Source organism: Tympanuchus pallidicinctus, unplaced genomic scaffold (assembly GCF_026119805.1).
Source record: "Tympanuchus pallidicinctus isolate F22 unplaced genomic scaffold, pur_lepc_1.0 scaffold22, whole genome shotgun sequence".
Taxonomy (NCBI): domain Eukaryota; kingdom Metazoa; phylum Chordata; class Aves; order Galliformes; family Phasianidae; genus Tympanuchus; species Tympanuchus pallidicinctus.
The window spans coordinates 19,524-43,510 of record NW_026294739.1 but is presented as its reverse complement, the minus strand read 5'-3'; the positions used below and the strand labels follow the sequence as shown (position 1 = coordinate 43,510).

At 50.5% G+C, this 23,987-nt stretch overlaps 3 long non-coding RNA genes across 5 annotated transcripts; all 3 read left to right on the top strand.

Moving 5' to 3' along the window:
* Positions 1 to 824: 824 nt before the first annotated feature.
* Positions 825 to 5,778, top strand: LOC128082693 (uncharacterized). 2 transcript variants are annotated; one of them, XR_008207796.1, is made up of 5 exons: positions 825 to 1,033; positions 4,574 to 4,673; positions 4,801 to 4,913; positions 5,005 to 5,197; positions 5,657 to 5,778. It is a non-coding gene; the product is annotated as an uncharacterized LOC128082693 (long non-coding RNA). The 2 variants fall into 2 exon arrangements; XR_008207795.1 differs by lacking the exons at positions 4,801 to 4,913; positions 5,005 to 5,197.
* A 5,843-nt stretch (positions 5,779 to 11,621) lies between these two features.
* Positions 11,622 to 22,600, top strand: LOC128082692 (uncharacterized). 2 transcript variants are annotated; one of them, XR_008207794.1, is made up of 4 exons: positions 11,622 to 11,862; positions 16,414 to 17,452; positions 19,067 to 19,222; positions 22,451 to 22,600. It is a non-coding gene; the product is annotated as an uncharacterized LOC128082692 (long non-coding RNA). The 2 variants fall into 2 exon arrangements; XR_008207793.1 differs by lacking the exons at positions 19,067 to 19,222; positions 22,451 to 22,600 and having other exon boundaries at positions 16,414 to 17,573.
* Positions 19,682 to 21,654, top strand: LOC128082691 (uncharacterized). The gene is made up of 3 exons (XR_008207792.1): positions 19,682 to 19,738; positions 20,332 to 20,410; positions 21,475 to 21,654. It is a non-coding gene; the product is annotated as an uncharacterized LOC128082691 (long non-coding RNA).
* Positions 22,601 to 23,987: the final 1,387 nt, after the last annotated feature.

Genomic DNA, 23,987 nt, shown 5'->3' with positions numbered 1-23,987 from the left:
TGCAGCGGGATGCAGAGGGCATTTCACAGAGCTCTCCTGCGCTGCCCAGTGCCGTGAATTGCCGTGGGGGTGGGCAGCAGGCAGGGCAGATGGAGGGGAATCACCCTGGCTCACTACGGCCAGAAGAGACTCCAGCAGGGGCAGTTCCTGTGGAGGGGTGAAGGAGGGGTGAAGCAGGGGCAGCAGGGCCTGCTGTGCAGATAGGCATAAAGATCCCTCCCATGCCATGGCTCTTCTTGAGCAGGGCACTGAGGGCACCCTCGGCACGTTCACAGACGGCACCGAGTTCAGAGGCAGCGCTGATCTGCCAACCTGAGCAGTTCCGTGACTCTGTGGTTCTACGACGCCACATCCGTTCCAAGTCCATCCCATACCAAAGCCCATCCCATATAAATCCCACTTCCCAATATCCCATCCCGCATCCATCCCATATCCATATCCCCACACCCCACATCCCAACCCCACATCCAACCTCCCAACCCCACATCCAACGTCCCAGTCCCAATTCCAAATCTCATTCCCAATCCCTCACCCCAAGCCCATCTCACACCCGTCAATCCCAATCCCTCCTCCCAAATCCTGATCCCACATCCCATCCCCCATAGCAATAGGGAACACTCCGAGCCCCTCCCCCACAACAGTTCAGCCCCGCCCCCGGACTCTCATTGGTCAGGGCCAGTTCCTGCCCGTTTGTGCCTCTCATTGGTCAGCGGCAGCTCCGTCCCGCCCCCGGACTCTCATTAGTCAGGAGCAGTTCCGGCCCGTTCGTGCCTCTGATTGGTCAGCGGCAGCGCCGCCACCTCCGACTGGCTGAGGCGCAGCGCGCGGGAACTGCCATTGGCAGCTGGCTCTCCCCTCAGACGGTGCCGGTCCCACAGCCGCTGCGCTTCGGAGCTGTCCGGGCAGCACCGAGACGGAACCGCGGCACGACGGGAGCGGTGCTGAGGACAGCGGCGCCGGAGCCGGGAGGGATGGAGAGCGGCACCGGGACAGGGAAGGAAGCGTGCGCAGCCATCCGCCACTTTCGTGTGGGGTGAGGGGCTGGGAGCAGGCCTGGGATGTGGGGATGTGGATGGAGACAGGATGGGGTGTGGGGAAGTGGGATATATATGGGATGGGCTGTGGATGTGGGGTGGATGTGGGATCGGTATGGGGCTCCCGGGAGCTCTGGGAGAGATAAAGGGGGCTGATGGGGAAATAGAGGGGGCGAGGAAGCTGTGGGGAGCTGGGGAGGGCTGCGGGGGGGCAGGGGGCTGCAGAAGGCTGTTGGGGTGCAGGGAGGCACACGGGGCTGGAGTGGGCTGTGGCAGGGGATTGGGGTATACGGGGCTCCAGGGGTGGGTCTGGGGGATTTGGGGCTATAGAGGGCTGTGAGGAGGTTCTGGAGGGACACGGTGCTATAGGGAGCATTGGAGGGGGTTTGTGGAGGGACTCCAGGGGCTGGGGAGAGCGGTGGGGAGGGATATAGAAGGCTAAGGGAGGATATTAGAGAATGCGATTGTACAGATGTCTGTGGGGGGCAAATAGGTGGGCTAGAAGGGGATAAAAATCTCAGATTTAATGGGAAAAAAAGACATTTCAGGTAAAAAAAAAACACCCAGATTTAAGGGGAATAACACCACATTTAAGGGCAAAAACGGGAATTATCTAGCAGGAAACCATAGATATAATGGGATAATCACGGATTTCTAGCAGAAAAACGGTATATTTAAGGGGAAAAACCCCAGATTTCGGGGGAAAAACAGGGATTTCTGGGAGAAAACCTCAGATTTAAGGGGAAAAACAGGGATTTCTAGCAGAAAAACCGTATATATTTAAGGGGAAAAACTCCAGATTTAAGGGAAAAAAACAGGGATTTGTAGCAGGAAAATCCATATTTAAGGGGGAAAACCCAAGATTTAAGATGAAAAACAGGAATTTCTAAGAGAAAACCCCAGTTTTAATGGAAAAAATCCCAGATCTAATGGGAAAAACAGGGATTTCTTGGAGAAAACCCCAGATTTACGGGGACGAACAGGGATTTCAAGCAGAAAAATCCATATTTAAGGATAAAAACAGGGATTACTGGGAGAAAACACCCGATTTAAAGGGAAAAAAAAAACAAGATTTAAGGGGAAAAACAGGGATTTCTAGCAGAAAAAGCCATATTTCAGGGGAAAAAACCCGAGATTTAAGGGGAAAAACAAGGATTTCAAGTAGAAAAAGCCTTATGTAAGGGGAAAAACCCCAGATGTAAGGGGAAAAACAGGGATTTCTGGGGGAATTCCCCAGGTTTAAGGGAAAAAACAGCGATTTATTGCAGAAAAACCCAGAATAATGGGAAAAACAGGGATTTCTGAGAGAAAACCCCAGATTTAAAGGCATAAACAGGGATTTCTAGCAGAAAAAAACCATATTTGAGAGGAAATACCCCAGATTAAATTGGAAAAACAGGATTTCAAGCAGAAAAAGCCATTAAATATGGGGGGAAAACCCCATATTTAAGGGGAAAACCAGGGATTTCAAGCAGAAAAAGCCATATTTGAGGGGAAATACCCCAGATATAAGAAGAAAAACAGGGATTTCTTGGTGAAAACCCCAGTTTTAATCGAAAAAAAAAGCCAGATTTAAGGGGAAAACAGAGATTTCTAGCAGAAAAAGCCAAATTTAAGGGGAAAAACTTCAGATTTAAGGTGAAAATAGGGATTTCTGGGAGAAAACCCCAGATTTAAGGGGAAAAACAGGGATTTAAGGGGAAAAACAGGAATTTCTAGCAGAAAATGCCATGTTTAAGGAAAAACCCCATATTTAATGGAAAAAGAAGGATTTCTAGCAGAAAAAGCCATATTTAATAGGAAAAAAAAAACATATTTTAGAAGAAAAACAAGGATTTCTTGGAGAAAACCCTTGTTTTAAAGAGAAAAACCCCAGCTTTAAGGGGAAGAACAGGGATTTGAAGTAGAAAAAGCTATATTTGAGGGAAAAAACCCCAGATTTAAGGGAAAAAACAGGGATTTCTGGGAGAAAACCGCTGATGTAAGGGGTTAAACAGGAATTTCTAGTAGAAAAAGCCATATTTCTGGGGAAATCCCCAGATTTAAGGGGAAAAACAGGGATTTCTAGCAGAAAAAGCCATATTAAATGGGAAAAAACTCAGATTTAATGGGAAAAACAGGGATTTCTAGCAGAAAAAGCCATATTTAATGGGAAAAACCCCAGATTTAAGGAGAAAAACAGGGATTTCTGGGTGAAAACCCCAGATTTAATGGAAAAAACCTCAGAGACTCGGAAAGTTTTGTTGAGAACTCGCTTGGATGTATCCATGTAGGTAATATTTGAGCGCCCAGACACTCAATGTTTGCGCCGCAGGAAGAGGCGCTGGATGCTGAAATGGAAGCCAGGGCTTCTGTCTCCCAGCAGGCAGGCGTCGTCAGCTCCACTCTGGAGCGCGCCGTTGTTTGCGCTGACCTCAGGAAATTCCTTGAGCGTGCCCTGAGTGTTGTGTGCTGCGTGGCCCGGCCCCAGAAGGGGATTCCCACGTGGCAGGAGGGAGAGGGCGAAGGAGGCTGCGGGCCCTTTCCTCGGCTTCGGCTCCTCTGTGCCCTGTTGCTGGCCGCAGAGAAGGGCTGCCCACTGGGCACAGGGAGCACCTTCTAGCCGCCGTGCCGTGCCCTGCAGCCCCCTCCTCATCCCATGCGGAACACCACTCCCAGCAGCAGCACAGGTGCCATTGTGGAACCTTCCCCATGTCACAGCCGTCACCTTGGTCACTGCCGCCCCACCCGGCGCACTCGTCTCTGAGAGTGCTGGGCAGGTGGCAGCCATGTCCAGCACGAAGAGAGCGAGAGCTGAGGAGAGCGTAGTTATAAATGGGAAGAGGGAGCTGGGGGCCCCAGAACCAAAGAGGAGGAGGGGGTCCACCATGACCATCAGGCAGCGGAGGGAGAGGAGGAAGAGAGCCCGGTTCCATCGCGCCCGGGCCAGCGCTGTGAGCCACCATGGGGAGCCCATGGAGGTGGATCCGCCTCCAGAGGAGCCCATGGAGGTGGATCCGCCTCCAGAGGAGCCCATGGAGGTGGATCCGCCTGCGGCACAGCTGGCCTGGCACCACACCACCGTGCCAGGCCCCGTGTTGGCGCGGTCACAGCTCCGCCATCGCTGGTCCGGGCGCTCGGCTCCTTACCCGCTGCGCAGCCCCCGCCCCCGGCATTAGCTGGGTGGCATTGCTAACATCTGCTCCTCCTCCACCTTGTTGCTCCTCTGCGGTTCTGCGGGCCCCCAGTTCCATCTTCCCCCCATAGGAGTTAGGCTTTGTTCTGGGCTTTGTTGTTGATTTTAGTGTTAGCTTAGTTTTAGTGTTCAGTTCAGTTTTAGCATTAGGCATAGGTTACTGTTAGGAGTTTGGAGTTAGGCATAGGTTACTGTTAGGAGTTTAGAGTCAGGCATAGGTTGCTGCTGCCAACTGGCAGTAAATGCTGCTCACTCGGTAAGCCCTCCCCGAGTTCTCATGCAGAGAAATGAGTGCAACTGCCCTGAGAAGGGAGGTTTGAGGACGTCTGTGATGAATTTCCATCTTGTGACTTTTCTGTTGCAGAACATCGAGGCATGTGAGTGGCTGAGAAATGGAGTTGGGACTCGGGAGCAATGGAGCAATGGGTGCCTGTGTCACAACCTTCCTCAGCGGCCCTTGCAAGGTAGGTGTGCCTTACTGTGAGCGTGCGCTAAGGCATTGCTGTTCAAACACAGCTGGTGGCACTGTCTGTAGCAGGTCTGCTTTCTGTTAAGCTTTGCCCTTCTTTTGTGTCCACCTGTCCTTTTCAGCTCCAGCTCCCCTTGCCTGCAAGTGGAGCAATGCTCAAGTTTGAGGAATCTTTTCCTCGGCAGGCGGTAAAAGACGATGCAGCTGCAAGTTTCGTGTCCTTCGTTGTTATTGGGTCAGTAGACCAAGGAGATGTTCAGAACAGCTCTAAGTCAGCCTGTAACAGCAATGTGCGTGAGAGAATAATGACTCCTCCCCTCTTGTAGAAAGCAGCTTCCTTGAGAGCAGGAGAGCAGCGGGCTGCCTGCTGTGTGGTGCTGAAGGGCATTTCTCCCAGCTGAGATCCCTGAGCCCATGCTGGTGGGGAACGTGCTGCACCGTGGTCTCTTCTGTGGAGCCGCTTTGCAGCTGCTCTGTGCGCTGGCTGTAATCGTGCCAGTTTCCAGGTGCCATAAGGCAGTAAGTCGTGCTCTCTGAGGCTGATAGAAAGGCACGGGCAATGGGCAGGGAGGGAACAATCTGCAGCTGTGGCCTACGGTGGTGTGCCCGGCACTGCTGAGAGTGCCATTGTTTGTCCTGCCCTTCCTTCTGTGTGCGCGTGTTCCTGATGCACGCTAAGAGCCTTGAGGTGCAAGCTCTGCTGCTGCTGCTGCTGCTGCTGTGCTGTGTGTGCTGCCAGGCAGTGTCCAAGCCCTGTGCAGGCGCTGCCTTGCAGGAGATGGCTTTGAGTTCAAGTTCGTATGGGACTTTTGGGCAGGACATAGAGGTGGAGTTTCTGGCGTGCCCTGATGGCAGGAAGGCGGTTTCCAGTGCTGGCAGCCAAAGCTGCCTGGGCGGTGACTTGAGCTCCCCACGCGAGCTGTCAGCCACTTGTTAGCTGTGAAGGTTCCCTGACCGTTTCTGCCTTGATTCTTGTAGGACTGGCACAGTCTTGGGACTCCGTCTGGCGAGACAGTGAAGAAAGCCAAGGCAAGTGCTGCTCTGCTGAGGAAGGAAGCCCAGAAGGAGAGCAAAAAGAAGCAAGAAGGGCTTGAGCGAGAAGGCCACAAAGGCAGCGGACTGAGTCAGCGTCCAGTTTTCTGGCATGGCCGTGCTTTCCCTGTCACGGACAGTGCTGCGGAACTGAGGCACCTGGAAGGGAAGGGCTTGTGCTGCATTCCAAGCAAAGAGGGCTTGCCAGAGGCAGGTCTTCATCTATGGCAAGAGATGGAGAGGCTGTGTTCCTTCAGGCTGCGTCTCTTCAGGGCCAGGGCCGGTCTAGTATGAGATTCAAGTACGGCTAGCCAGGCCTGGAGGGAGAGGAGCTGACGTAGCCACAGGGTCAGGCTTCTCCTTGTGTCTGCCTGGAGGCTGAATGACTCATTGCTAAGCAGAAACCCTGGACGCTGGGGTTTCATTTTGGGCTGTGTTGATAAATACAACCCAGAGCCTTTTGTATTGAATAAAAGCAAAACCAACTTTTTAAACACGGTGCTGCCTCTTTCCGTAGCTGGTCAAAAGGTCCCGTGCTTGGGCTGGCAATTGCGGGGCCATGAACCGGTCGGCTCTCCCCTGAAATTCTGCTGGTTTTCCCCCATTTCCGTCTTCCCAACGGGTGGCCTTTCAGCCCACCTGTAACTGCTGGCCACAGGCTGTGAGCATCCCTTTGCTCTCCAAGGACCACTAGCAAAAGCACGAAGGAGGGAAAGCAGCCCAGGAGGAAGAAAGGTGTCCCTGCACTCAGCCCCTTGAGCTTGCCTCTCTTCCTGGTGGCTTTTTCAGCCTTGGGCTGTGCTGAGGGCTGCCGTTTGCCCTGGGAAGCCCAGCTGCACACAGCAGCCGTGGCCTGCACATCAGCCTCCCGATGAAACACGAGGAGTTGAGGTGTGGGTGGGATGGCGTGAAGAGCAGCGCTGGGAGCGGGGAGGAGGAGAGGGCAGCAGGAGAACGTGCCTGGGGCCCAGAGCTCAGCCCCGAGGAAAGGAGCCGGTTGCAAAGAGAAAGCCAGCTTCCACTATTTCTAAGTGGTCGTTGAATCCTAGGTCTGGGTCTGGATCCAGCAGGGCTGAGTCACCTGCAGCAGCTCCTCGGGGCTGGGTCTGAGCCCGGTGCCCGGGGCTGCGCTGCCTGCAGTAGGGCTGGGGCTGGGGCAGCCGGTGCGGGTGCAGCATGTGGGGATGTGGGAGGGCGTGCAGCAGGGGGGGTGTTGGGCCCGAGCCCTGCTGGAGTTTGTCACAGCACAGGGGCTGTGGGGGACGCCGGCAGTGCAGAGCAGGGAAAGCCGGGCTGTGTGTAGGCCAGGACATGAAATCTTCCCTCGGCACACAGGGAGCTGCTGAGGTTTTCCCCCAAGAGAACCGGCTTCAGGGCAGGTAGACTGCTCTGGGCAAGGGAGCTAAAGCCAAAAAAGGCCGTCCAAAAAGCTCTTTTTAGAGCTGTTTTTGAACCAGCAAAAGCACGGTGCTGGTGCTGGGGGTGGCAGCAGCTGGCAGCTGGTGGGCGGGCTGCTGAGACAGCAGGGGTGGAGCCGGTACCGCCCACTCTTATCTCTTATCTCTGTGATTAACCTTGACCCTTTCTGTGAGGCTATAAGCAGCCCCTGGGGAGCTAGCTCGCCCACTTAGCGTACTTAGCGTACCTGGTGAATAAAGGGTGTTGCTGCCCACTACTAACTGCTAACGAGGAGTACTGGCAGTGTGTGAGCACAGCCCCTGCTGCCCATTGCCGCACTCATAGGTGAGGAAGGTTGGTCTTGTGCAGGACACATAATTGTTCTTGTCCTTGTTCAGGTGACCGCTCTCCCACTCGCTGACCCAGTGACTGTAACTTCAAACATGGTCTCTACCAGGCGTCGGGCATGCTCCAACAAGTCTGTGGCGACCCAGACAGAGGGACTGCCCAAAACTGCAGCGGTTCAAGTCTCTGGCTGCAGGGAGTGCCTGAGTCTGCTGCTGCCGGGGGACGATGGGAGGGATGCCACCTGCGTGAGGTGCGAACAGTTGGATGAGCTGCTCAGCCTTGTGGTAGAGCTTAGGGAGGAGGTGGAGCGGTTAAGATCCATTAGGGACTGCGAGAGGGAAATAGATTGGTGGTGTAACTCTCTGCGAGAAACAAGCAGAGATTGCAACCCCCAGCCTGTAGTGGATTCTCTGCCTTACTGTAGTAAAACTGAGAGAGCTGACTTGGGAGGAGAAGAGGAATGGCAGCAGGTCCCACCTCAGCGACGCAGGCGGCGCCCTCCTCGACCTACCTCGGTTCCTCAGGTGCCCCTAAGTAATAGGTTTGAAACTCTGCAACTGGAGGGTGAGGAGGCTGAGAACAAGGTGGTGGAACAGCCTCTGAGCTTTGCTAAAGAGAAGCGGTCGGCTCCACGCTTGAAGACTGCCTCTTCTGGTAAAGAAAGGAGGGTGATAGTTGTAGGAGACTTCCTTCTAAAAGGAACTGAGGGCCCGATATGTCTTCCTGACCCCACCCGGAGGGAAGTGTGCTGCCTTCCTGGGGCACGGGTCAGGGACATCACTAGAAAGCTGCCTGGGCTTATTCGCCCGTCTGACTACTACCCCTTATTGGTAGTTCAGGTTGGCAGTGATGTTACTGTCAAGAGAAGCCTAAGGGCAATCAAAAATGACTTCAAGGGTCTGGGGAGGGTACTGGATGGTGCAGGAATGCAAGATGTCTTCTCTTCTATCCCTTCAGTGGTGGGGAAGGACTCTGAGAGGATCAAAAAAGCCCTCCTCATCAATAAATGGCTTAGAGGATGGTGCAGGCAGAAAAACTTTGGTTTTTTTGACCATGGGGCAACTTACTCAGCTCCTGGCATGACGGCTGCAGATGGAGCTCAACTGTCTACAAGGGGTAAAAGGATCCTAGCCCAGGAGCTGGCAGGCCTCATTGAAAGATCTTTAAACTAGGTAAGAAGGGGGAAGGGGACAAAATGAGGACTGCTGAGGCTCAGGTAGTTCAAAGTTCAAAAGTGAACTTGATGGGTGATGAGGGTGGAGTTCGAAGGGATGGAGTGTGGCAGGGGAATGCTGCCTCCCTGAAGTGTCTATATACTAATGCGCGCAGTATGGGAAATAAACAGGAAGAGTTGGAGATCTGTGTGCGGTCACATGGCTATGATCTCATTGCGATCACAGAGACGTGGTGGGACAGCTCGCATGACTGGAATGTTGTCATGGAGGGCTATGTGCTTTTTAGGAAAGATCGGCTGGTGAGGCGGGGTGGTGGAGTTGCTCTTTATGTAAGAGAGCAGCTTGAATGTATTGAACTCCACCTGGGGGAGAGTGGTGTAGCAGTGGAGAGCTTGTGGGTAAGAATCAAGGGGCGGGCTTGTATGGCTGACACCGTTGTGGGTGTCTGCTACAGGCCCCCTGATCAGGAGGAGGAGGTTGATGAGGCCTTCCACAAACAGTTGGAAGCAGCGTCATGATCCCAGGCGCTGGTGCTTATGGGGGACTTCAATTATCCAGATATTTGCTGGAAAAGCAGTGTGGCCAGGCATGCGTGGTCCAGACGGTTCCTGCAATCTGTTGAAGACAACTTCCTGATGCAGGTGGTTGAGGAATCGACAAGGAGAGGGGTACTGCTGGACCTTATTCTCACTAATAGAGAAGGGCTTGTCAGGGAAGTAAAGGTCGGGGGCAGCTTGGGTTGTAGTGACCACGAGATGGTGGAGTTCAAGATCCTGAGTGGAAGAAGTAAAGCAAAAAGTAGGATTGCTATCCTGGACTTTAGGCGAGCCAACTTCGATCTCTTCCGGGGCCTACTTGGAGCTGTCTCATGGGCTAGAGTGTTCGAAGGCAAGGGGGCCTGTGAGAACTGGTTGGCATTTAAGCAGCTCTTCTTCCAAGCTCAGGATCGGTGCGTCCCTGTGAGGAAGAAATCGGGAAAGGGTGGCAGGAGACCTGTGTGGATGAGCAAGGAGCTCGTGCACAAACTCAAAGGAAAGAAGAAGGCCCATGAAATGTGGAAAAAGGGTCTGACTACTTGGGAAGAATACAGGAATGTTGTCAGGGTCTGCAGGGATGCGACAAGGAAGGCTAAAGCCTGCCTGGAATTAAATCTTGCAAAGGGGATAAAGGATAATAAAAAAGGTTTTTTCAAGTACATTAACAGTAAAAGGAAGACTAGGGAGAATGTGGCTCCCCTGCTAAGTGACGGGGGTGTTCTGGTAATGGGGGATGCTGAGAAGGCGGAGATACTGAATGCCTTCTTTGCTTCTGTTTTCAGTGAAAAAGCTCCCCCTCGGGAATCCGAGACCCTGGAGGTTAGTGAGAGGATCTGGGGAATGGAAGACCTCCCTTCTGTCAGGGAAGAGGTGGTTCAGGAGCGCCTAGGCAACACCAATGTTCACAAATCCATGGGACCCGATGGGATTCATCCACGGGTGCTGAGGGAGCTGGCAGAGGTGATTGCTGAACCGCTTTCTGTCATCTTTGAGAAGTCTTGGAGGACGGGGGAGGTGCCTGAAGACTGGAAGATAGCCAACGTCACCCCGGTCTTCAAAAAAGGCAAGAAGGAAGACCCAGGCAATTATAGGCCAGTCAGCCTCACCTCTGTCCCTGGAAAGGTGATGGAACAGCTGGTGCTGGATGTCATCTCCAGACAACTGGAAGAAGAGGAGGTTATCAGGAGTAGTCAGCACGGGTTCACAAGGGGGAAGTCGTGCTTGACCAACCTGGTAGCCTTCTATGATGTTGTCTCTGGCTGGGTGGATAGGGGGAGAGCAGTTGATGTAGTCTACCTTGATTTCAGCAAGGCATTTGATACTGTCCCCCACGACATCCTTATAACAAAGCTGAGGAAGTATGGGATAGATGAGTGGACAGTGAGGTGGGTTAAGAACTGGCTGACTGGCAGAGCACAGAGGGTTGTTGTTGGTGGTGCACAGTCCGGTTGGAGGCCTGTAAGCAGCGGTGTTCCTCAGGGGTCGCTGCTGGGTCCGGTCTTGTTCAACATCTTCATCAATGACCTTGATGAGGGGATGGCGGCCACCCTCAGCAAGTTTGCTGATGACACGAAGTTGGGAGGATTGGCTGACACGCCTGAAGGCTGTGCTGCCATTCAGCAAGACCTGGACAGGCTGGAGAGCTGGGCAGAAAAAAACCGGATGAGGTTTAACAAAAGCAAGTGTAGAGTCTTGCATCTGGGGAGGAATAATTCCATGCACCAGTACAGGTTGGGGGATGACCTGCTGGAGGGGAGCCCTGCGGAAAGGGACCTGGGTGTCCTTGTGGATGACAGGTTGGCCATGAGCCAGCAGTGTGCCCTTGTGGCCAAAAAGGCCAATGGCTTACTGGGGTGCATTAAAAAGAGCGTGTCCAGCAGGTCGAAGGAGGTGATCCTCCCCCTCTACTCTGCCCTGGTAAGACCTCATCTGGAGTACTGTGTCCAGTTCTGGGCACCCCAGTACAAAAAAGACAGGGATCTCTTGGAAAGAGTCCAGCGGAGGGCTACGAAGATGGTGAAGGGCCTGGAGCATCTCTGCTATGAGGAAAGGCTGAGTGAGCTGGGTCTGTTCAGCCTGGAGAAAAGGAGACTGAGAGGGGACCTGATCCAGGTCTATCAGTATCTGAGGTGTGGGGGGCAGAATGGCGAGGCCAGACTGTTTTCAGTGGTGAGTGGAGACAGGACAAGGGGAAACAGCTGGAAACTGCAGCATAGGAAGTTCCGCACAAATGTGCGCAAGAACTTCTTTACAGTGAGGGTGACGGAGCACTGGAACAGGCTGCCCAGGGAGGTGGTGGAGTCTCCTTCTCTGGAGATGTTCAAGACCTGCCTGGATGCCGACCTGTGCGACCTGATATAGGGAACCTGCTTTGGCAGGGGGGTTAGACTCGATGATCTCTGGAGGTCCCTTCCAACCCCTACAGTTCTGTGATTCTGTGATTCTGTGAAGTCAAAAGGAAGGCAAAAGCCCAACTTGACCTCAGACTGGCCACCGCAGTAAGAAATAAGAAATCCTTTTGTAAACTTATCAGTGGTAAGAGAAGAACCAAGGAGAATTTCCACCCTTCTCTTGATGCAACGGGGAATGTGACCACTGAGGATAAGCAGAAGGCTGAGGTCCTCAATGCCTTCTTTACACCTGCCTGTAAAAGGCAGATCAGTTATCATCAGGGCACTTTATGCCCCAATCTGCAGTCTGAGATGCTACCCAGAACACACCCCAGGGATGCAGGTGGAGACAGTCAGAGAGCTCCTCCTCCATCTGGACTGTCACAAGCCCATGGGACCAGATGGGCTCTGTCCTGGGCTGCTGAGGGAGCTGGTGGGGGTGCCAGCAAGATGCCAGCAAGTCCTCTCTGATGCTTTCAGTGCTCAGCAAAATGAAAAACCAGAGAAACTGTTCTCTACTCTGGAGAGTTCCAAAGCTTTTTGACCTGGGGTGAAACTTGGGTACCTCACATTATTTTTTCCAACTGTTAGTACTCCTATCCTTTTTTATGCGCATATTAAATATTTTCATGTTTATCAATAGTTCTTGAGATCCTAGAGAAAAGAAACAAAGGGCATTCTTTTTTCTCCTATCGCTTGGCTACTACTTTGTGCTCCTCCATGGCAGTGACACTACTAGCATATTCATTATTGTTTCTATTTTTAAGAAATATTTTTTTCCGTGTAATTAATTTGAAAATTAGTGATGGACAAACCTCAAGCTTTCGAGAGGACTGAACTGGTCACGAAAAGCATCCAGAGGCTTATCAAAGCTAATCTGAAAGTTTCCAAACATCTCCGCTCTAGACAGAAGCACAGAAACCCGTTGGCTCAGGACTGCCATTGCTGACTGGGCTCGCCTCTCTCCCTGCTACTCACCCAACATCCAGGACTAGTTTTTACCATGCCCTTGCTGAAGAGCACATAAGGTACGCAAGCACACCGCTCTCCCTAGGAAAAACATGGCTCCTAGGCACCTGCACTGCAAGCCTATAAACAGATGTTCAAGTCTCATAGGAATCAGAAAAGCTTAAAACATACGCCTGAGGCCCCTGTTTGGCAGTAATGGTTTGCTGAATTTGGGCTCACAATATGATTCCAACTTGTCACCTTCCTGTCTTCCTACTGCCTTCACCGTTCTTTGTAGCTAAGGGCATTAAGGCACCGCGAGTATCAAACACCAACATATTTCTCAGTATCTGAACATCCCTGCCTCGTCCACCTCTGGCCAGCAGGACTAAATTCAAAGCAGTGCAAACCACCATTCCACACAAGTAGCTGTGTTTAATCCTGCAGATCAGAGCTCAATAAACACTGGCTCAGCACAAGTCACTCACAGAGAACAGGGGCTCTGCTACCACCAGCACCTGCTATACATCAGGAAGGAAAACGAACGGAGGAAAACAAACACAGCAGCATACAACTAAGAGCTCCTTGTGATTGTCAGCACTGAAAGGAAAGCAGGCTGAAGAAAAACCTCGGGTAAATCCATACAGGACAGCAAAGCAGGGAGGACAAAGGACAGGGACTGATCCTGAACTGAACGCATTAGAGAACAAGAGCCTTGAGAGGAGTAATTGGCTATGCAGGTGAATGATACGCACGTCTGAAATGGTGATTTCTTCAGAAGACTCCAGGGTGTTCCTCATTAAGACAAAGGACAGTACATAAAAATATCAGGATGGATATAAGTTGAAAATTCTTTTTCAGCTGGCCTGGCATCCTGGGGCAAGCTGAAGACTAGACAGGACACCAACACAGAAAGAGAACTAACAGCACAGGGGGTGCCACAGAGAAACTGGAGAGTGACCAAATCTCTGCTCAGACAGAAACTGCTGTGTGAGGTAGAAAGCTGAGGGTGATACCTGCTGCCAATGAGGAGCACAGTGGAAGGACAGGACGGATGCCACCTGCAGCACAGACATTCACACCAGGGGCACAGCGCAGAGCTACAATCCCAAAGCCATTATAAGGTTTTATTTAACAGTGCTGTGTGGGACGATTCAACTGCTTCAAGCTCAAACAAGCTGCAAGTGATTGATTAATCCGTACATCTCAGTGACCTCAAAACGTGACGTCTTGGAAAAAATAAACAGAACAGACCATCTCAAATAGTAGATAATCAATCTACAGAACTTAACCCAGCAGGCAGTCCTGTGGCCAAATTCTGTGCTGGCAGCAGAGTCTTTTTATGACCATTAGGAACATCCCTAGTTACAGAGCTACCACAGCTTGGGCACTAAATACACAGACCCACCTGGGAGAACAGAAAATAAAAAAGCAACTTACCCTCCCCTTGTCCAACTCCACTCTCACATTTAGAAGTGAAACTACAAGTTCAAATGCCAGGAAAAAATGAGGGAAAAAAATCACCTGGTATTTTACAGGCAAACCACCAAGATCATAGAATCACAGAACATCCCAACTGGTATTATCACACAAGACAGACTTCCGCACAGTGTGGTGTAATATAATGAATGTTTCTTTATTCTTTGCCAAATCCTGATGGTGGTGCTTAAGCAGATTTCTCTATACCTCATTAAAAATAAGCCTGCTAAAGGAATAGATGAGGAACTAAAAAGTGCATTAAAAAGAGCGTGTCCAGCAGGTCGAAGGAGGTGATCCTCCCCCTCTGCTCTGCCCTGGTGAGGCCTCATCTGGAGCACTGCGTCCAGTTCTGGGCTCCCCAGTACAAAACAGACAGAGATCTCTTGGAAAGAGTCCAGCGGAGGGCCACAAAGATGGCCAGGGGCCTGGAGCATCTCCGCTATGGAGAAAGGCTGAGTCTGTTTTGGCCTTGAGAAAAGAATACTGAGAGGGGACCTGACCCAGGTCTATAAATATCAAAAGTGTGGGGGCAGAGTGGAGAAGCCAGACTCTTTTCTGCAGCGTGTGGAGACAGGACAAGGGGGAACGGCCAGGAACTGCAGCATAGGAAGTTCTGCACAAATGGGCACAAGACCTTCTTTAGGTGAAGTGACGGAGCACTGGAACAGGCTGCCCAGGGAGGTCATGGAGTCTCCTCTAGAGATGTTCAAGACCCGCCTGGACACCGACTTGTGCGACCTGGAGTAGGGAACTGCTTTGGCAGGGGGTTGGACTCGATGACCTCTGGAGGTCCCTTCCAACCCCTACGTTTCTGTGGTTCTGTGACCCGCCTGGTGTCCAGGAGCAGCTCCTGGCTGAGCTGGGCAGCCCCGAAGGAGGGGAGCTGATCCCATGGATCGAGGCGTGTTGGAGCCTGGCAGTCAGGTGTGTGCCTTTGGTTCTTGCTTTGCTCAAATCATCAGCAGCAGAACCCGAAGTCATTCGTCGCTCCAGAAACAGAGGCGGAGGCACAAAGAAACGCGCTTCATCCCACCCCGAACACTGCCGCGCACCCCGCTCGGCGCTTTCAAGGCGGCAAGTATGCGGCCCGTGCTCGTTGCTCTCCAGGAAGGCCGGCACGGAATGGGGCTGCGCGGGCTCGGGCTCGGCCTCGCCGCGGTCCCCCGAGTCCCCGCCCTCCTCCTTCTGTAGCCCCGGCCAGGGCCCGGCCGCCCCAGGGCCCCGGAAGCGGAGCGGGCGCGCGGCGACAGGCATCGGCGCGGGCAGCCGGGCCGGGGCCATCCGGGACGCGCGCGGTGATGACGCAACGACGGCGCGACCGCGGAACGAAAGGACCCCGCGAGCGGCCCCCGCCCCGTTCTGCGGAATGACCAATGGCGGCACAGCGGAGGCGGGGCCGAGCGCGGGCTCTCCGGCAATGGCGGCTGCGGCTGCGGAGGCGTAGGGCTCTGTTCGGGGAAAGCGGCGCTTCGCCGCCCCGCCGCCGCCCACCCCGTGCCTTGGGGACGCCGGGTGCTCAGGGGAAGGCGGCGCGGGGGCCCGTCCGTCCCCCGCCGGCACCGAGCCGTCCTCCGCAGTTGCCAGCTGGGAGCGCGGTCATTTCTCTATCGCTCTGTGCGTTTGTCGATTAAACGTTTCCTGTTCGTTTCTCGGCGCTTCTGCCCGCGGTCGTTTCTGCAGCTCCGATAAGCCACACCGTCCCCGTACCCACCGCCGAGTAAGGACGGGGCGGCGCAAACGGCATGTCGTAGCGCTGCGAGCGCCGGCCCCGTTCCTCTCCCACACCCCCTCCCCTCCTCGGCACCGCGTGGGAAATGGTTGGGGTGGGATTCCTGGAGAGCTGGGGCGGCTCAGCCTGCAGAAGAGGAGGCTCGGAGGGATCCCGGGCGCGGCCATCGGTCCGTGTAGGGAGGCGCGGAGAGGACGGTGCCGGGCTGTGCCCGGCGGTGCCCAGCAGCGGGACCGGAGGCACTGGGCACACGCTGCAGCGCAGCAGGTTTGTCACCACTGAGCCCCCGGCTCGCGTCAGCGCCGTTGGATATTTTTGCCAATGATCACGATGCAGGAGATGAGTGCATCCTTGTGAAATCCAACGGGCATCCTAAGGCACGAGGTGCTGCTGGCATCCTGAGGTTCTTACGGGGCAGCAGGGAGAACTGGAGGGCGCAGGGCAGTAGCTGGGGGCTCTTGAAGGGGCTTTGAGGTGCTGTGGGTTCAGAATTGTTGGTAGAGCAACAAAGTGCTCAGTGACTGTCTGAAGGAACTTCTGTGCCGCAAAAGGCTGCTCAGAAGTGCAGAGAGTCAGTTTAGGACAAGTAAACAGTCCTTTGTTCATGGCAAATTCATCTACTGGGGTTATTTAATCTGGCTGAGTCAGCCATCTTTATAGATGCAATATGCTGAGCACAGCTTGCAGCTTTCTCCTTTAGCGTGTGTGTGTTTGCAAGGCTTTGTCCCCAGCAGAAATAGCACTTTTGCTGGGAGCTGTTTTGCTGCAGGACCAAACATCTTGCAGGACTGGTGATGTTTACTAGATACGCTTCCTAAAGAATAAGCATAGGCCAGAATTTTAGAGGGTAAGAATTGCAGAAGAAGCATGGCCGATAAACGGAAGCTTTGTAGGTGATTGAGGTCTCAGGATGAAATAAGCATTAAAAAGAAACTAGGGATGACTTTTTTTTACTCAGAAGGTGGTGAGGTACTGGAACAGGCTGCCTGGAGAAGCTCTGGATGCCTCTGGTCCTGATCATCCTGATCTAATGGGTGGCCCATAGCAAGGGGATTGGAACTGAATGGTCTTTAAGTTCCTTTCCAATTCGAGCCATTCTATGATTCTATTATGTTCAGTGTCAGAATTCATGCAGTTAGTACTTGCCTATGTGAAAACAGAGTCTGCACCCTTTCAACAGAGAAGAGATCTTTTTGTCTGAGAACTAGTGGAATTAGGGGGATAGGGGATAATTTTAAAAAATCATGTTTGAAATCATACTTTGGGACACTCCTCACTTTGCCCTCACTTTCTAGAGCATTTCTGAGCAAATTGAGTACTTCTCTTCCATTTCTGCTGCTGCTTTCAATAAGTCAGGAAGCCAGCACTCTCTTTCCTTGCAAGGGAGGGATGTAGGACTGACTCAGTTTCTGTGCAGGACACTGAGAATGAAGATGCTCTGTAGATGATCATTAGTAATGTAAGACTGTCCTTTTCCTGGCAAAGCCATTGGCACTGAGTCTGCTAGGAGTGAAGCAGCACTGTAATGCCAGGCAGAGCTCCCATTCCCTTCTTCCCTCCCCACCATCATGTGCTCCTCAACAAATTTTCCACTGTTTACTTAGAAATCCGTAAAACAAAAGACTGAGGCTGAAGAAGCTCCACCTGGGGAAGTCAAGGTCGAGGAAACCCCTGCTGCTGCTGTTGTGGGAAAGGAGGCCATCCCTGCTGAGCCAGATGAGCCAACAGAGAAGGCTGCGGTGAGTGGTCTGTCCCCCATGTCCATCTCCTGTTTCTGTACCAGCTTGCCATTGCCATCAGACACATGGCTTTTATGAGGCAATAGAAATATTTGTTTACCTCTGCTGTTAAAAAATAAAAGAGCAACATGCTGTAGCAAGCATGCATGCTTTGCTGGAGTAAGAAATAATTATATTTTGGAGCTTGTTGAAGCTCGTGGGATTTTTTTCTGTTTGAGACCCTCTGCAGTCTCTTTTAAAATTAATGTAAAAATCAGGTCTTCACAGCATGGTTTGGCAGCTTGAAAGAAGAATTAATCCTGTATGTATAAAAGAAGAGGTGATGTCACACTGCGGTTTTAACAGGATAAAGCTGTGAGGGGTTTGCATGGTAACGCTGCTGTCAGCAGCTGCCTTTCCCTGGCATCTGGACAGGTCTGGGTCTTATGAGGTGACTGCAGGAAGATGAGCTTAGAAAACACATGAGTGAAGTGAAGTTTGGATTAACTCAGCATCCTTTTATTAAACAAGATAACATGCAAGCATTTCAGGTGAAACTTGCAGGAATTTTGGTGTGGCAGGTGTGTGGAGGCAGTGAGCTGGAGGCTGAGCACTGAGGTCTGATCACAAGTGCTGAAGATGGCGATCTGCTCTACCTGCACTCACACAGATCTGCATGACTTGTCTTCACCCTTACAGGGTGTATGGGAACTGCTGAGTCACGGCCTGAACCTCTGATTAATCACCTGAGGCGAGCCACGAGTCAGCCAGAGGAGCACAGGTGAAGGCAATTCACCAGTGCTGCTGGAAGGGATGGAGCCTGGCTCCACCCCTCCTGGCCCTATTTAAGAGCTGGCTACCAGAGGAGAAGGATCTCTTTTGGAGATCACCTCTCTTGGTGTCTTCTGGTGAGCTCAGCCGAAGGGTAAGCTCTTCCACTTATTCTCTTTTGTGATAGTTGTTTACTTTGCAAAATTCTCTTGATTATATTGTGGTTATAACATCTTGATATCTATTGATTATACAGTTATATTGTGATTATAACATCTTGATTATACACAGGGCTTTTGAAAAATCTGACATGTGTGTTAGTAAAGCAGTCTCAACATCTATTAGTGAAAGAGATTTCTATAAGGGGGCTTAGATTTACTTTTCCTCTGAAAAGCATCTTTAGAAATATCCTACAATCTGCTTGAAGCCAAGACTGAGCAGAGGAGAAAAGCACTTCCAAGTATTCCAAATGAGACATGAATTACAGCCATTTTGAGTGTTTGTTGACCTAAACTGGACCTGAACCTCTTGATCCAGGCTGAGCAATAGCCAGAACTGAATCCAAGCTCAAGCAGAAGGGATGTTGCTGACTGAATCCCAAAATGCTACAGTAGAACTGGAAACCAGCAGGGGCACAACTGTCCCACAGAGTTTAGGAAATTGTACGTTTTTTCCTCTTCCAAACATGGAACTCATGCAGTTTTACAGCTTCTGTAGGAAAGGACCTTGTGTTAGATCCCATCTGTGCTGTAAAAAGTATTGTTTGGGGTGGAGAGCATCACTGTTCAGAGCAATTGATCCCTTGGACATCTTCATGGGTGCTAGATTTAGAGCCACTGACACGTCTGCTGTTTTAAATGTCAGGCACCCACTGCATGTACAGCTGAGTATGGACCTGGAGGAAAGTGATTCTGCACAAACTGATGAGCTTTGTGACCCACCTCTTTGAACAATCCCCTTACGTGTGTTTCAGCCCAATGTGTGTGGAAGAAGTGCTCCAGAAAGTTTTCCTGCAAACTGGTGAGTTACAGGGGCAGCAGCAGGTTATGATGGGAACATTCTCAGTTTTGGGTGGGAGAAAGTTGAGGTAGCTGGAAAACTGTAAGGTCAGCAACGTTCTGGGCTGTTGCTTAACAAAAACATTCATTTAGTATGGTGCTATTCTGAGAATACTGATAGCAAAAGTACATAAAATTGACACTAGCACTTCCAGTGTGGTGATCATTATGTAATTAACAGGCTTTATTTATCGTGGTTTTTTGCTGTGTTCTTGTTCTGTTCTCTTACAGCTACCTTTATTTCAGATATATAGCAGCGAGAATCTTTCCACTCCCTGTATGCTGTCCCGTTTAGTTCCCATCATTCATTTCATCACATCCCATACGTGCCATTCTTCCACTGAGTTTGATTAATGCCAATTTCCCTGCAGTGATTCCCTCAGTATGAGTAAGATGATGACCATATTTCCTCTTGATACAGGGAGAGTATTGAGGCAGAGATAAGGAGACAACTGGAATTGCTGAGAAAGAGAGCGAGGTACGTATGAGCAACCTCAGGAATTTGGTTGTGCTTTAATATCTTCAAGAGGAGTGTGGCAAAAATATAGAAACATCATCTGCATGTAATCAATGTGCAGACAATACAATATGACTGTGACCCAGCTGTGGTACCAGAACATTTCTCATTCAATGCAAGACCTACCTTAGAAACTGCCTGTTGCAGCAGTACAGACTGATAAACATTTTGGGACAGAAAACAATCAGATCCATGAACAGAAAGTGACATAATGCTGTTTCTATTGACATTCGTGGTAAAGAGAGAATATGCTGCCTAGATTCACAGTAGCTTTTACGTTTCCCTTGAATTTGTTTGTCTAGCCTTCCTCTAAACATCTTTAAAAAGGAAAAGGAATTTTGATTCATTTGTTTTTCCTTGCACAGCTGAAAATAATCATGCCACAAGTTTGTTTTCTAAAATACAAATCTGGCACTGAATGAGGTAAATTACAAAGCAACTGAAAAACTCAGGGACATACTTAATTTCTCTTTAGGTGGGCATGTTGAAATCTAAGGGTGGTATGGTTGTATTTTGCTTATATAAAGCAAGACACTATCAATCCTTTTGTACAGAATTGAAACTGTAATGTTTTTGAGCGTGCATGGAGAACAGCAGAGGAAGAAGAGCTACCTATTAAATGCAGGAAGAGAGGTAGGGAAATGAGAAAGAAATTGTCACTCCTCATTGGTAATTGCTTAGAATCTGTATCTCAAGGAGCTGATGAACTGTTTGATTATGTTATTTGCCTTTGTTCCACAGCATATACAAGCTTTTGTAAAAGCCATTTTTTAATTGCCTATCTTGCTTTGGTTCTGTATTCTAAGGCACGGGAAATACCCAGTTCTGCATATGTGAATGTGCTGTGCATTCAGTGAGTTACAGCTACAGCTGTTGAGAGCATCATTCTTTCAGTGCTGACTATTTGCAAGCTGACTCATGTAAATTAAAATTTTCCTCCACCGTAAAAGAAAATTGGCTATACAAATCCAGTAAATAGAAAATAAATGTTGATCCTAATCACAACAGGCAGCAAGATCAGTGTCTGCAGCATGCTGTTAGAAGCACATGTGATGAAATCACTCTGATAGGCATTCTGTTCCCCTCCTTTCATACTGGTCTCTTCCAAGGCTTCTGTATCCACCATTTATTTGAGTACTAGCCTGGGTCAAGACTGCTAAATTGGTAATACTCTGTGGGACAGGTTTGCATGCCTTACAAGTCACAGGAGAAGATGTCAACACTTGTCCATATCTTTTGATAATACTTCTGTTTGTGGCAGAGCATCCTTCCCTAGCAGAATTTTCAGTTCAAGCTAAAACTTCTCCAGTGGTTTCTGCAAAACACTGGAGTATTTCCTGCTTTCAAGGACTGCAGAAGAATTTATTTACCACATCAGTTAATGTCAGCCACTAGGGGCAGATAGAGCTGAAAAACAATGACTGAAGAATGATCGTGAACAAATGCAGACAGTTCAAGTTGAGCTCAGAGAGCTGCATTAGTCTCATTCATGGGTGGAAAATCAAACTGAGGAAACAGAGCATCAGGCTGTGAACTGAATTTCTGCTGAACTTAGCTTGACGCTGGTACCTAGAAAACAGCTTTTCTTTAGTGTTAAAAACTTAAGCTTAGTGTTAAAACTTAACTTTCTTAGTGTTAAAAACTGAAGCCAATTGAATTGACAGAATGTGTTTTTTATATTTACCTTCACCATCAAGACGAATCTACAGAAAACTTAATTCAAGTGTATTACTGTAAACAAATACCAGTATGTACCAACACAAATGTTGGGGTGATACATAAATTACCTCTGTTGGAGGAAGGATTTAGCAATGGCCTTCAGGAAGGTACTTTTCTATCCACCTTTCAATAACTGAAATAAAATGCATACTGACTTTCCAACACAGACTAATGACAAATGACTCAGTCATATCAAATCTACTCGGTCTTTATTTTTGTTTCTTTCTTCTTTAAAATCGGCCTAGCTATAGGCTAACATTTTCTGATACCTGATTACATCTGAATATTTCTAACCTCTATCTAGCTATAGAGTATATTTGCTTCAGCTAACATAGCCCAAGTTGCACATCTCTGTTCAAAAGGAGTCTAACTATTGCTCTTGAAGGCAGTCCAGGTCTAGAGATTGCAGACAGCAGCTGGAGCAGGCTTGCAGCCTATTCCCTAGAGCAGACTTTCAGTAGCACAGGGGACCTCCGGACAGTTTGCCAAGCTTCAACTCACCTTGAACCTGCAGGGAATTTCTCACACCACACAGCTCAGAGGCAAATCAGCCCTGAGAATGCAGTCCCATAACTGTTCCAGAGAGCAGTGGAAGGAGGCCGTTGTATAGGTGTGAGAAAGAAGAGGCAATGAGAACACACGAGCCTAGAGAAATGTTTCCTACACTAGCAATACCCATCTGAAACTCTACTGCATGTTGAGAGGAAGGTTTTGTAAATGTCCCTCTCCTGACTGTAAACGAGCTTTGTCGTGCAAGCCTACGCCTGTGCTCCCTACATGGTGCTTCAGGTATAGGATGGCAGCCTCCAGTGCTGCTTTCCCCTTGGGTCAGGAGAAACCCCAGTGAAACCAAAGCCAGGGGCCAGCAGCACCTAAGGAGATAGCAGAGGACAGGATATCTCCAGCTGATATCCACAGCTCACGTCCTGAAAGGTTTCTCCTTTTATTCTGGAGGTGGTGAGTGCTGCAGATGGGACGGTGGAGTGGAAGACAGTGTGGTGGTGGCAGCAGGAGCTGGTGAGGGTGCTGCTCCCACGGAACAGGAGGCTGCTGCTAGAGGTGACAAACCTCAGGGAGAAGAAAAGGAGATTGATGTTTCCCAGGTACCTCATGTTGTTGTGTGGGGAGCATTAGAGGAATCCAGCCAGATCCAGCAGCTCCAGCACAGGCAAGGCTAATGCAGCTCCATGCCCCAGGGTCCAACAAGCAGTGAGGATGAGCATGTATTCTCAGTCAGTGCACACACAGAGCACACACAGACATATTTGTACATGCACAGACAGCCATGGGAATCAAAGACAGGCACACGGGGTACTCACGCAAACACAAGCATTACCAGAGGCCTCATGACGTTCACCTCTGGCTGAGCAGGTAGAAATCTACTAGTGAGAAGACATATATTCGTATGTACAGGTGGTGTCCTGATCTGCCACAGGGACACGATGGGGGTCCCTTTAGCAATGAAGATTGGAGTGTTGACTACAATATCAGTAGGCCATGTACCTATTACTGGAGGGACTACTGAGCCTCCTACCTCCAATAGTCTCCCCCAAGGTGCAAGTAGGCCACACCACTTGGGTCCTACCTGCACCTTCCAGGGCCATTTTATTTTATGGGTACCCGGCTCTAAATTCTCAGGGGCAGGGAGCAGAAGATTATTTTCGTTACCAATCTGGGGTCTTACCTGATGATCAGTGCCTGTAATTTGGATCCCAATTACCCATGGGCGGGGTGGCCCATGTCGTCTGCAACATTCTCAGGGCACTGGGTCTGCCATCTCGAGGTCTTTCATTCAGGTCCCGCAGGGTTTCATACAGTCTTTTCATCCACCCCTGCAAGGACTGGGAGTCTGTCTTCAGGGCAGCCTTAAGAATACCGTTATAACGTTTGATGAGGTCTGCCCCCATTGGATTATATGGCAGGTGGAATCACCATTCGATGTTATTTTCTTCTGCCCAGCGCTGTATCGTTGCACCAGTAAAATGAGTCCCTTGGTCGCTCTCGATGACTTGAGGTGTCCCGTAGGCAGACATCAGTTTAGTGAGTGCCTTGATGGTATATGCCTGGTTTGCTTTAGGTACTGGATAGGCCTGCAGTAGCCCACTTGCAGTGTCGACACAGGTCAGGGCGTATCTTGCCCCTTCGGAACGAGCCCGATGTAATCGACCTGCCATCGCTGGAGAGGATTGTGTCCCCTAGCAAGATGGGCTGTTGTTTCAGGCAACGATCTCGGTCTCATCTTGGAGCAAGCGTCGCAATCCTGGCATGCCTGGACGATATCAGATAGTTGTATGGGCAGTCCCCATGCTTTAGCAGCTGCCCACATTGTCTTTTGTCCAGCATGCCGTAGCTTCTGAAGTAACCAGCGGGCGATGTTCTCAGATGGTGAATTCTCAATCCATCGAACTCGGGCCAGTGTGTCGGCTTCATCGTTTCCCGGTGACTGTAGGGGCTGATGACCAGAAACATGGTAGACACATACAGTCCTGTG